Genomic DNA, 13,444 nt, shown 5'->3' with positions numbered 1-13,444 from the left:
GAGGAACTTGCCTGCACTGCTGCAGGAGTGTACACTGGCATGATGTCTGGTGAGTCTCCATAAAGGCAAAGGTGCTCAAGGCCCAGCCAGCCCACCTGCAGCCTCTGCCCCAGAGAAAGCCAGTGCACAGGCATGGGGTGGCTGGCCCAGGAGTGTGGTCTGCACCATGACTGCATGAGCAGAACCCTGCCCATCAGCAGTAGATCAGGACTGGACTGAGAGGATACCAGTGTCGTGGAGTGCTCTGGAGATTCCCATTTATCAGCCTTGACAGAGCTTTAAACTGTAATGTGAAGAAAACGAGCACGTTCTGGGACAATATGAATGGTATCACATCATTTACAGAAATATTAAAAACCAATAAAATGAGACCTTAAAATGTTTCCGGACAAATCAATATGTAGTAAAAATATAAAACATGTGCGACAGTGACAGTGAATTCCTGACAGCAGTTACCTTTGGGGAGAGAGGAAGGGGAGTGGGATGGAGGCGAGGCAGGCAGGAGACTTCGATGATCTCTGTAATGTCTAATTCCTGCAATGAGAAGAAAACCTTGCCTCCACTATGGACACATCACTGGCTACTGACCCTCTTTTTCCTATTTTATAGTCAAATTTCTCCAAACCACAGTCTAGACATTTTGTCTCCATGTTCTCAAATCTCAGGCATTCCTCAGTCTGCTCTCTTCTGGTGTCTGGTCCCCTCAAGACATGGAAACAGCTGTCACCAAGACCCTGATGATCTCCAGGTCACCGAATCCCACAGGCAGTGGTGTGCATGTGTGCACACTCACACCATTTCCAGCATAGAAAACGTGGGTGGATGTGTCACCCAGTTTTAGCAAGTCTTAGCATTGTTTCTTACTTGCTTCAGATTTCCTTTGCAATCCCCCACCCTCTCCCTCAGCTCATCTAACCCATTTATCTCTGAGAGCTTCCGCGGTCTGCTGCTTCTCTCTCCCACACTGGCAGCCAGCCCTGACCACACCAAGGTGTCATTCATTCCAGGTCCCAGCATGTACCAGCCCTATGGCCTGGACAGGTCCCTAGCCGCCTGTGCCTCAGTTTCCTTATTGCAAGTTTATTGGGAGTTGAATGACCTACCACCTATAAAACTCTCAGGAAAGAGCAGACTGCAGAGGTGAGTGTCCACCCACTCTCTTGGGCTGCTGTGATGGACACCGGGGGGTTCACCATGCATGTCCCCTCCTCCAGCATCTCCTACACTGAAGACAAAAGGACTTTGGAAATGAAAACTGTAGGTTTCTCTCCACAGTCTCCAGAACAAAGAGCCAGCTGGCCAGGTCCCCAAGGCCTGCGTGGCCTGGCCCTGCTCGCCGCATCCAAACCACCCTCTACTCATGCACTGCTCTTCCCTCTTCACAGGGCCTTGGGATGTGCTGCTCCGTCCTCCTGGCCTGGCAGCCTTTCTTGCTCCCACCCTACCTTGTCAGCGTTCACCTGTCATTCAGACTGGATCCCTTTCAGACTCACCAGGTGTGGATCTGCTTGTGTAACGAGCTCTCATTGTGTGATATGTCTTTCTTCAGAGTGTGTGTAATGATATAGTTGTTGATTTACTCAATGGTGATTTCTTGGGCACCTACTATGTGCTGGAGATTGTACTTGACACTGGGATGTATCAGGGAACACAAAGACGTTGTCCCCAGGCCAAGGAGCCTCCAAGCCCTCAGGAAGCTCCATTAAACAGCAGTTCTGAGCACAGTGAGGCCACAGAGGAGAGAGAGATGTGCGTTCCAGGAGGTATGTGGTGGTGGGGGGGGGGGGGTCTGACCTAACAGGCAGCCTCTTGAAGGCTTCTCCAAAAGTACCCGAGGTAAAAAAGGGGAAGGGAAGTCCAGGTAGCATATTTGAAGGTTCTGAAAGAGGAATGCTCATGACACTGTTGAAAAATCAATGATATAAAGGGCAAATCAGGGAGAGGAGAGACTGGGGGAAAATGAGGAGGCAGTCAGGATGCTGGGAGGAAAGAGCATCATGGAGGAAAGGAGTCCTGAGGCTCTCCAGAGAGGCAGCGAGGCCAGAGAAGCATGCTGGCAACTCCTGTGTCAGACTCCATGTTTCAGGAAAGCCCCCAAGAGTGGCTGGCCTGGCGACGGTCTTACCTGTCTCAGACATCAAGAAGTCTGATGGCAGGCAATCCTGGGCTAGGTGGGATGCTCAACTATGCCAGGGGAGACAGGTGCTCCCCTCGCTTTTGCTGTTTGCCCTCTGCACGTGGCCTCTGATCTCAGGCATGCTGTCTCATGGTCATGAGATGGCTGCTGCTCCTCCAGCTTGTGGCCTCTTAGTTCCAGGAAGGAAGAGCAGGCAGGCAGAAGGGGTAAAGGGCTTCTCCTAGGAAGGTTTTGCTCTTATTGCACTGTTGCTGTTTAATTGAGGAAGGCTGCCTTCCCCCAGGACTTCTGCCTGCTTCTTACTGGCTAACTGATACAGCACTATCCCGAGAGGCTGTGTTAGTATTTTTGGTCGGGCATGCTGATATCTTTAAAAAGAAATGTTTTTGTTTTAGAAAAGAAGTGCCTGCCCCAGAAGATGTGAGCTGAGAATAGGTGTGGATCCCACAGTTAAAGTTCCAGGTGGCCTTTGAGAGAGGGGTTTCAGCGCCAGTCCTCAGAATGAGAGTCTTCGAGCTGGGCCTGTTGAGAAAGCAGGTTTCGTCACCTGTCATGAGGATTCCAACTAGCAGGAAAACCCATGGCATCTCCTATCCTCCCTCACTTTGCTGCCCAGGAGTTTTGGGGCCAGTCATGTATTTGAGGGGTTCAAGTCAAAGCTTTTTTATTTAAAAAACTAACTTTTAAATTTAATTTTATTTTAAACATCAAACCAACTCGACCAAATTATGTTGAGCAAAAAGTGGATCACTGCTGTGGGCAGGTGGGCTGTTCATCTCCAACAAGGAGCACCTGATCAGGGGAGGGCCACCCCTCTCCTCTCCCCTCCTCTCTCCTCCCCTCCCCTCCTCTCTCCTCCCCTCCCCTCCCGTCCCCTCCCCTCCCCTCCTCTCTCCTCCCCTCCCCTCCCATGCCCTCCCCTCCCCTCCCGTCTCCTCCCCTCCCCTCCTCTCTCCTCCCCTCCCCTTCTCTCTCCTCCCCTCCCCTCCTCTCTCCTCCCCTCCCCTCCCGTCCCCTCCCCTCCCCTCCCCTCCCCTCCCCTCCCGTCCCCTCCCCTCCCCTCCCGTCCCCTCCCCTCCCCTCCCCTCCTCTCTCCTCCCCTCCCCTCCTCTCTCCTCCCCTCCCCTCCTCTCTCCTCCCCTCCCCTCCTCTCTCCTCCCCTCCCCTCCTCTCTCCTCCCCTCCCCTCCTCTCTCCTCCCCTCCCCTCCTCTCTCCTCCCCTCCCCTCCTCTCTCCTCCCCTCCCCTCCTCTCTCCTCCCCTCCCCTCCCCTCTCCTCCCCTCCCCTCTCCTCCCCCCCATCCCCTCCCCTCCTCTCTCCTCCCCTCTTGTCCCCTCCCTTTGCCCTCTGCATGTGGCCTCTGATTTCAGGCGTGCTATCTCACAATCACAAGATGGCTGCTGCTGCTCTAGGCTGAAGCCACCTGCTGTTTAGAAGGGCAGGGCTGGGGGAAACTTCCTGCAAGGTAGCAAGGCTGCAGGGTTCCAGTTCTTGTTGGCTGGGGCCAGCCCAGGGCCTGGCATCTGGGGTAGCAGTGGGAGGAGGGAGAAACACCTTCCCCTCCCCAGACAGAGGGGTGCACACAGGTGGGCAATGAGGAGGCTGGGCTGCTGTCCTCCGAGGCCATCTCCTCTGTTCTCATTCACCCACAGGAGGGAAGTAACAGGAGAGCTTGCAGGGAACACAGCCAGGCTTCAACTGAAGAATGCAGTACAGGCAAGGCGGTGCCCTGGACTGCCCTCTCTGTCCCCCAACCCATCCTCAACCACTCTGCCATGCCTCCTCATCACAGCTAAAGTGCCGCCTCTGTCAGGAAGCCCTCTTGGCCTGCTATGGTCCACACTGTTCTCTTTTTCTCCAGCCATGTCCTGGGCCTCTCAGGCCCATCCCTTCTTATTGCTTTTTCCCTCAGCTTTAACAGAACTGACAAGAAACAGTGAACAGCCCTCATTCCTCCTTCCCTCCAGGTGGAACCACTGGGAGGGCACCGGCCGGCTGGGCGAAGGCTGCCTCTACTTGGGATGCCAGAAGAGGTGCCTTGGGCAGGCCACCTGGGAGGACCCTCTTCCTTTCTCCTGTAGGACATTTACAGAGGGTGGTCCTGGGGATGCTAACAGTTGGGAAGTGGCCCCCAACAAGTCACTTACCTCCTTAAAGGACAGAGTGTGGGCAGCGGAGGCTGCAAGCCTTTTGGAGAGGGGAAGGGTGCCCAGAGGCAGCACTGGAGAGGAGGGAGACCAGCTGGCCTCTGTGAACCTGAGCCCTGCCCTTTCTCCCCTAGCCTGTCCCTGCTCTTCCTGGGTCAGGGTCTGGATCTCTTTCTGACAATCAGGATCCCTGGGAACCTGGCACAGACACTGGCAGATGTGCAGGCCTCACCCCAGAGCTTCAGGTGCAGCTGGTTGGGTGGGGCCTGACATTGGTATTTTTAATTAATTAATTAATTTTTGAAATGGAGTCTTACTCTGTCACCAGGCTGGAGTGCAGTGGTACGATCTTGGCTCACTGCAACCTCTACCTCCTGGGTTCAAGCGATTCTCCTGCCTCAGCCTCCTGAGTAGCTGAGACCACAGGCACGTGCCACCACACCTGGCTAATTTTTATATTTTTAGTAGGGGCGGGGTTTCACCATGTTGGCCAGGATGGTCTCCATCTCTTGACCTTTTGATCCGCCTGCCTCAGCCTCCCAAAGTGCTGGAATTACAGGCGTGAGCCACCGCGCCTGGCCTTATTTTTATTTTTATTGACACATAATATTAATAATTGTACCGACTTATGAGATACAGTGTGATGTTTTGAATCATGTATATATTATGCAAATCAGGATAATTAGCAAATCCATCATCTCAAATATGTATTATCTCCTTGGTAGTTTTTACAGGCACTCCAGGAGGGTCCAGCCTTCAGCCAGCCTTGAGAGCCACCTCCTAAAGGCCTGTCCTGTTGTCACCCAGAGTGCGGCTCTTTGCAGCATCCATGTCTGGTTTGGATGGCTGCTGCAGCTTCACAGCCTGGGCTGCTGGATGACAATGGTGATGGTCGTTCTTCCTCCTCCTCTTCTTTCTCCTCCTCCTCATTCTCTTCCCCCTTCTTCTCCTGCACTTCTTACTCCTTTTTCTCCTCCTCCATCCTCTTCCATCTATTTATTGTGCAAATTATGAAGAGCTTTCTGTGTGGCAGATGCTGATGAAGACCCTGGGGATTGTGCTGGGAATAGAACAGATGCGGTTTCTGACCCCACTGAGAATTCTGCGGGGGGAGCAAGATCCTGGTGGAGTCAGATTGGCACACACAAATAAATGTGAAATATGTCAGGTGGGGATGGAGGTTGTAAAAAGTGAGGCAGACACTCGGGAGGCTGAGGCAGGAGAATCGCTTGAACCTGGGAGATGGAGGTTGCGGTGAGCCGAGATTGCACCATTGCACTCCAGCCTGGGCAACAAGAGCGAAACTCTGTCTCAATAAAAAAAAAAAAAAGTGAGGCGGAGAGGGCTATGCAGCAATGAGGATGGTGCTGTTTCGAATTGGTTGGGCAAGAAAGGCCCTCTGATCCGGAGGCACTGAGTAGAGGCCTGGGGAAGTACAGGAGGAATCCACATGGCTGGGGAGTTGGGGAGCACTCTCGCACATGCCGAGGGAACAGCGTGTGTGAAAGTCCTGAGGCTGGAACATGACCAGCATGGGAGATTGTTACTCCCTTTTAACTCAGCTTCTTTTCCCATGGTTTCTCCTGCACTTTCATCTTCTTCAACTTTTCCCTCCCCTTCATTTCTGCTGTCATCATCGTCTTCACCATTGTTTTCATGGAAACCCTTTTTTGAGCCCACACAGTCCCCCCAGATCCCTATCTGAGGCGAGTATGTGCCTTGGTGAGCTTCTTCCTGGTGGAGGTCAGTGAATGTCCACCTGGCGCTGCTTCATGCCTCTGTGCTTTGTTCTGGATCTTCCTTATGTCCTGGAGTGTCTTCCTACCCTTGGCCCATCCAGAAAACTCCTCTTCACTCTTCAAAACCTTGCCTCCGCATCTCATCTGGAAAGCTGTGGGTAGACTGTGCATCAGAGGCAGGGCCAAAGGCTGCTCCCTATTAATAGCCAAAGTGTGCACTTACTATGTGCCAGATGCTGGGCTTCCTGTACTTATCCATACCTCTGTTATTTCATTTAGTCCTCATAAGATCCCCATAAGATGGGCTCTGTTGGTAACCGCAGTTTACAGTGAAGCCATGAAACTTGCCCAGGGCCATGCAATATTTGAACCTGGGCAGATGGCTCTGCTGCCGGGACACTCAGTGTTGCCTGCAGTGGGTTCCGCATTGCCGTGTCAAGGCTGGACTTTCTCCGAGGGCCCGTGGAACTGCTGACCTGTTCCAAGCAGGGCATGAGAAAGGACGGGTGCTAGTCTTGCTGGGTCACCCTGCTGCAGTGTGGGGAATGGATTCTAGGGGCAAGAAAGGGATCCCAGGAGAGACGGCTGGGGTGAGGCTGGTGGGCAGTGGAGAGATGCTGATTTGGAGATGTACTTTCAGGAGGCAGAGAAAACAGGTGACTCCGGGTTTGTGATGAAGCTTGCTGAGGGATTCCTGGCAGCATGCACAGAGATCAAGGCTCATGTGGTGTAGGATGCCCAGATGGAGTAGCCAAGGAGGCAAATGGAGGTTCGAGATGGGGCCAGAGTGGTCTGTGCTGGAGGAGCAGACGAAGGAGGCTAGGAGTCACTCTGAAAATGACTGAGGGCGTGGGGGAGGACTGCTTGGACTGAATACAGTGGGCAAGCTCGGGGAGAGACCTGCCTTATGTCCTAAGCAATGTTATTTCATAAAACCTTTTAGTTAGTTCTTTAATGAATGAATTCATCCATCCGTCCATCCATAGTTTCTCTAAGTTAAGCATTCAAAATTGCTTGTGTATCTCGAGGAATACACATAGACATTACGTGTGTGTGTGTGTGTGTGTGTGTGTATTTTTTTTCCTTTTTCTTTTTTTTTTTTTTTTTAGACAGAGTCTTGCTCTGTTACCCAGGCTGGAGTGCAATGGCACAATCTCTGCTCATTGCAACCTCCGCCTTCTGGGCTCAAGCAATTCTCCTGCCTCAGCCTCCCGAGCAGCTGAGATTACAGGCGCCCACCACCACGCCAGGCTAATTTTTGTATTTTTAGTAGAGATGGGGTTTCACCATGTTGGCCAGGCTGGTCTTGAGCTCCTGGCCTGATGATCCGCCCACCTCAGCCTCCCAAAGTCCTGGGACTACAGGCGTGAGCCACCACGGCTGGCTGTATTTTCTTCTTAATCCTAATTTTTAAATCTAAATGTAGTTTAGAGCATGAATTTATATGAGTGACTTTTAAAGCTGTGTAATAAAAAATTGTATGCTATGGAAAGTTTTGCAGTAATAAAGTTGTGCATTTTAGAGAATCTGCATTTAGAATGGTTAGGACTTGGAGTAGATATTAAGCATCATGCGAAATTTTAGGAAGAAAACTTTAGGGTTTAATAATGAATTCAGAGAGAGATGCAGGGAAGAAAACAAGGGAAAATGTTGACGGATGTAATAGTTGAGGACCAGAATAGAAGTTTGGGAGATTTCACAGTGTTGTTGGGACAAACTTCTCATAGGCATGAGTATATTACTTCTAGCAGTACTCATAGTTATAATTAAAATAATAATGACAATAATTACAATATTGTAAATGTGCCTTAGATTTATATAGCCTCTTTAACAAAGTGGTTTCTTATTTTCTTGGTTACTTCTGTCCACTCAGAGTGTGTGTATCTCTTCCTTACAATCATCACGTCTGAAGGGGTGAGGGAAGTTCTGTTGATACTTGGGATTAGGAAGCAGCACTGATGGGATTATCAGGTTCCAATCCACACAGTTTTGGCCAAATTACTCACCCTCTCTTCCCTCTGTGTTTGGAGGGCAGAACCTGCTGTGGCAGTGTGAGGTTTTTGGACTCAGTGGAGGCAAGATGTGGCTTGTTAATTCATTCAGCAACTGTTTCCTGGGCACCTGCACCATGTTGTGGCACTGCACGGGGCTCTGGGATGCTCACTAGCACGCAGTGAATCCCATCTCACCTGTAGCATGCAATCTTGTCCTTCACACTCAGGCGACCTCTGAGATCAGGGTCTCTCCAGTCACCTGGGGATGCTGGTTAAAAAGCAAAGAGATGGCTGGGCGTGGTGGCTCACATCTGTAATCCCAGCACTCTGGGAGGCTGAGGCAGGCAGATCACCGGGTCAGGAGATCAAGATCATCCTGGCTAACACAGTGAAACCCCATCTCTACTAAAAATACAAAAACTTAGCTGGGCGTGGTGGCGGGCGCCTGTAGTCCCAGCTACTCAGGAGGCTGAGGCAGGAGAATGGTGTGAACCTGGGAGGCGGAGCTTGCAGTGAGCCAAGATCACACCACTGCACTCCAGCCTGGGTGACAGAGTGAGACTCCATCTCAAAAAAACAAAAAAAAAAGCAAAGATAGAGAAGAAGAACCTGTCAGGTTGGGCTAAGGAGTTCCCATCAAAAATGAGTTCTCTGAGTCTCTGAGTATTGAGCTTCTTCAGAATCAGCCACTAAAAAACGGTTGGAGCCAAGGACCATTTCCTGCCTCAGACACCCTCTAATCAGTAAAGAGATGGAGGACAGAGTTTTTATGAAGAAAGATGGTGAACAAAAATGCTGTGACCTTGTTCTGTTAATTCATCCCTGGGCCCTGTAGAATTGAAAATGAAAACGATATTGATCTTGTTCTGAAGGAACTCGCAGACCATGGGAGTGGCTGCAGGGAGGCAGCCGGGGGGCCAGGCCAGATGAGTGGGGAGCTGAAGCAGGCAGATCAGGCAGAGGAGCAGCTCACCTGGGCTTAGGGTATGTCATCCACAGAAGGCACCTTTCAAAATTAAGGCTGTGACATTTCTGGTTCTGGGACAATGAGGCATTTTTCTCCTTATTTCCCTTGCTAAGAACAGCTAAAAATATGCAACATTATAAAGTAAACATAAGCAGACTCCGAGAGCTTGAGAGAAGAAGGCAAACTGGCAGGGGATCTTGAAGAACAACATGATAGGGAATTCTATGGGTTTTCTTTTGTTTTCATGTGTTTTGGACTGGGTTCTGGAGAAGCCAGCAACCCAGGAATGCCAATGGGCGCAATGAAAAAACAGCTCTAAGAAAAGCCTTCTCTTTCCAGCTAAAAGACCAGAAAGGAACATACCAGCATGAAAAAAAAAAAAAAACTTTCAGACAAGAAACCTTTACTCTAGTAAAATACTACAGAAAAAAAGTGTACCTTCTACCTCCCAGCAAAGACCATGAGCTCAACAATAGTTACAAGATGCCCTTTCTCCTGTCCCCATCCCTGGGGTGTCAGTGGAGGCAGTGGGGATCTGTACTTCAACCTCCACTGGGTGGTAGTGAGGTAGCATTCCCATTCCACCATACGCACAGTTACAGGGAGGGCCTGTTAAAACAGAATGTAAAGTCTCATAGAAAATACCAGGCCGGGTGCGGTGGCTCACACCTCTAATCCCAGCACTTTGGGAGGCTGAGGCAGACGGATCAAGAGGTCAAGAGATCAAGACCGTCTTGGCCAACATGGTGAAACCCCGTCTCTACTAAAATACAAAAAATTAGCCGGGTGTGGTGGCACGTGCCTGTAATCCCAGCTACTTGGGAGGTTGAGGCAGGGGAATCTCTTGAACCCGGGAGGCAGAGGTTGCAGTGAGCTGAGATGGCGCCACTGCACTCCAGCCTGGCGACAGAGCAAGACTCCGTTTCAAAAAAAAAGAAAATAACCAAATGTCCAGGATACAATAGAAAACCCTCTTCACGCTAAGAATCAGAAACATCTCAATTTGAGTGAGAAAAGACAGTCAACAGATGGCCAATACTGAAATGACAAAGATGTTGGAATTATTAGACAAGGTTTTTTTTTTTTTTTTTTTGAGACGGAGTCTTGCCCAGTCGCCCAGGCTGGAGTGCAGTGGCGCTATCTCGGCTCACTGCAAGCTCCGCCTCGCGGTGTGTCTGGAATTGGTGGGTTCTTGGTCTCACTGACTTCAAGAATGAAGCCGTGGACCCTCGCGGTGAGTGTTACAGCTCTTAAGGTGGCACGTCTGGAGTTTGTTCCTTCTGATGTTCGGATGTGTTCTGAGTTTCTTCCTTCTGGTGGGTTCGTGGTCTCGCTGGCTCAGGAGTGAAGCTGCAGACCTTCGAGGTGAGTGTTAAAGCTCATAAAAGCAGTGTGGACCCAAAGAATAAGCAGTAGCAAGATTTATTGCAAAGAGCGAAAGAATACAGCTTCCACAGCGTGGAAGGGACCCAAGTGGGTTGCCACTGCTGGCTCTGGCAGCCTGCTTTTGTTCTCTTATCTGGCCCCACCCACATCCTGCTGACTGGTAGAGCTGAGTGGTCTGTTTTGACAGGGCGCAGATCGGTGAGTTTACAATCCCTGAGCTAGACACAAAAGTTCTCCATGTCCCCACCAGATTAGCTACATAGAGAGTGTGGACACAAAGGTTCTCCAGGGCCCCACCAAGAGTAGCTAGATACAGAGTGTCAATTGGTGCATTCACAAACCCTGAGCTAGACACAGGGTGCTGATTGGTGTATTTATAAACCTTGAGCTAGATACAGAGTGCCGATTGGTGTATTTACAATCCCTGAACTAGACATAAAGGTTCTCCAAGGCCTCACCAGAGTAGCTAGATACAGAGTGTCCATTGGTGCATTCACAAACCCTGAGCTAGACACAGGGTGCTGATTGGTGTGTTTACAAACCGTGAGCTAGATACAGAGTGCCGATTGGTGTATTTACAATCACTGGGCTAGACATAAAGGTTCTCCATGTCCCCACTAGACTCAGGAGCCCAGCTGGCTTCACCCAGTAGATCCCGCACCGGGGCTGCAGGTGGAGCTGCCTGCCAGTACCGCGCTGTGCGCCAGCACTCCTCAGCCCTTGGGTGGTCGGTGGGACTGGGAGCCGTGGAGCAGGGGGCAGTGCTCGTCAGGGAGGCTTGGGCCGCACAGGAGCCCACGAAGTGGGGGGGCTCAGGCATGGCAGGCTGCAGGTCCCGAGCCCTGCCCCGCAGGTAGGCAGCTAAGGCCCGGCGAGAAATTGAGCGCAGCGCCGGTGGGCTGGCACTGCTGGGGGACCCAGTACACCCTCTGCAGCTGCTGGCCAGGGTGCTAAGCCCCTCATTGCCCAGGGCCGGCAGGGTCGGTCGGCCGGCTGCTCCGAGTGCTGGGCCCGCCAAGCCCACGCCCACCCGGAACTCCAGCTGGCCCGCAAGCGCTGCGGGCAGCCCCGATTCCGGCTCGCGCCTCTCCCTCCACACCTCCCTGCAAGCTGAGGGAGCCGGCTCCGGCCTTGGTCAGCCCAGAAAGGGGCTCCCACAGTGCAGCAGTGGGCTGAAGGGCTCCTCAAGTGCTGCCAAAGTGGGAGCCCAGGCAGAGGAGGTGCCGAGAGTGAGCGAGGGCTGTGAGGACTGCCAGCATGCTGTCACCTCTCACCGGGTTCACGCCATTCTCCTGCCTCAGCCTCCCAAGTAGCTGGGACTACAGGCGCCCGCCACCACTCCCGGCTAATTTTTTGTATTTTTAGTAGAGATGGGGTTTCACTGTGTTAGCCAGGATGGTCTCGATCTCCTGACCTCGTGATCCACCCATCTCGGCCTCCCAAAGTGCTGGGATTACAGGCGTGAGCCACTGCGCCCGGTTGACAACGTTTTTTAAAGCAGTCATTGTAAAATGCTTTGACAAGTGATTACAAATGTGATTGAAACAAATGAAAGAAATAGAAAGTCTCAGAAAAAAAATGGTAGACTTAAAGACCCAATTGGAAATTTTAGAACTAAAGAATATAATACATGAAAATTTTTGAAAAGCTTAGTAGATGGGCTGAACAGCAGAATGTAATATATGGAAGAAAGAATCAGTGAACTTAAAGAGATAGAACAATAGAAATTGCCCAGCCTGAAACACAGAAAAATAGACTGAAAAGGAAAATGAATAGACAATCAGGGACATGTTGGATTTTAACAACTGGTATCACATTTGCTTCATTCAGAGTTCCAGAGAAAAGAAGAAAGACAGCAGGCCCGAAAAAGCATTCCAAGAAATAATGGCTGAAAAGTTCCCAAATTTGGCAGAAGACATAAACCTAGAGATTCAAGATGTTAAGCCAATCTCTCCAAAGAGGACAATCCCCAAACATGTATTCCAAGACATATCCTAATCAAACTCCTGGAAACTAGAGACAGAGAAAAGAATCGTTAAAACAGCAAGGGAGAAATGACACCTTATTTATGGGAGGAAAACAATTAGAATGACAGTGGATTTCTCATCAGAAACCATAGAGGCTAGAAGGAATCAGCACAACATCTTTTAAGGACTTTCAACAAAAAATTCTGTATCTAGTGAAAATGGCTGCAGAAGTGAGGGAAAATCAAGACGTTGTCAGATGAAGGAAAACTAAGAAAATCTGTCACCAGCAAATCTACCCTAATAGGAAGACTAAAGGGAGCTATTGAAACAGAAATAAAATGATACAAGAAGGAATCTAGAACATCAGGAAAGAAGAGAGGACAACAGAAAGAGTAAAAATATAGGTAAATACAATAGATTTCATTTTTCAGTTTCTAAATGATGTTTGATGGTTGAAACAAAATTATAACACTATCTGATGGAACTCTCAAAGTGTGTAGAGAAAATATTTAAGACAATTATATTGTGAATGGGGGAAGTTAAAGGGATTTAAATAGAGGTAAAGTTTTTACACTTCCCTCAAACTGGTAACATATCAACACTAGTACATGGTGACAGTTATGTATGTAAAATTAATACCTCAAGCAACCACTAAAACATCTATTCAGGTATACATATTCAAAACACTAGATGGAATTCTAAAAAAAAAAAAAATACAAGGACTCCCACAGGAAAGAAGGATAAAGGAAACAGAAGAATGAAGTAAAAAAGAAAGAAACAGAAAACAAAAATTAAAAATGCCATACTTAAGCCCTGACATAAAACAACTACATTAAATATAAGTGGTTTAAATATATTGGTTAAGAGACAGAAATTGGCAGGTAGATTTTAAAATCATCCAATATATGCTGTCTATAAGAAACTCACTTCAAGTATGATATTATAGGTAGGTTGAAAATAAAAGAACAGAAAAAGATATAACATGCAAACATTAATTAAAAGAAAGCATGACTAGCTATATTAACATCAAAGTCAACCTAAGAGCCAAGAGAATTACCAGAGACAGAAAAGAACATTGTGTAATGATAAGGGGTAAATCCATCAAGA

General features: G+C 49.4%; 1 long non-coding RNA gene across 1 annotated transcript in view; it reads left to right on the top strand.

Annotated features, from left to right (window-relative positions):
• LOC129057933 (uncharacterized) overlaps positions 1-13,178 on the top strand; it is a 30,009-nt gene extending 16,831 nt beyond the window's left edge. Inside the window, exon 3 of the long non-coding RNA XR_010135954.1 lies at positions 12,201-13,178. This is a non-coding gene — a long non-coding RNA (uncharacterized LOC129057933). The remainder of the gene's footprint in view (positions 1-12,200) is intronic.
• Positions 13,179-13,444: the final 266 nt, after the last annotated feature.

Source organism: Pongo abelii, chromosome 11 (assembly GCF_028885655.2).
Source record: "Pongo abelii isolate AG06213 chromosome 11, NHGRI_mPonAbe1-v2.0_pri, whole genome shotgun sequence".
Taxonomy (NCBI): Eukaryota; Metazoa; Chordata; class Mammalia; order Primates; family Hominidae; genus Pongo; species Pongo abelii.
Note: the sequence above shows the minus strand (reverse complement) of the source record. Positions and strands in the feature narration are given on the sequence as shown.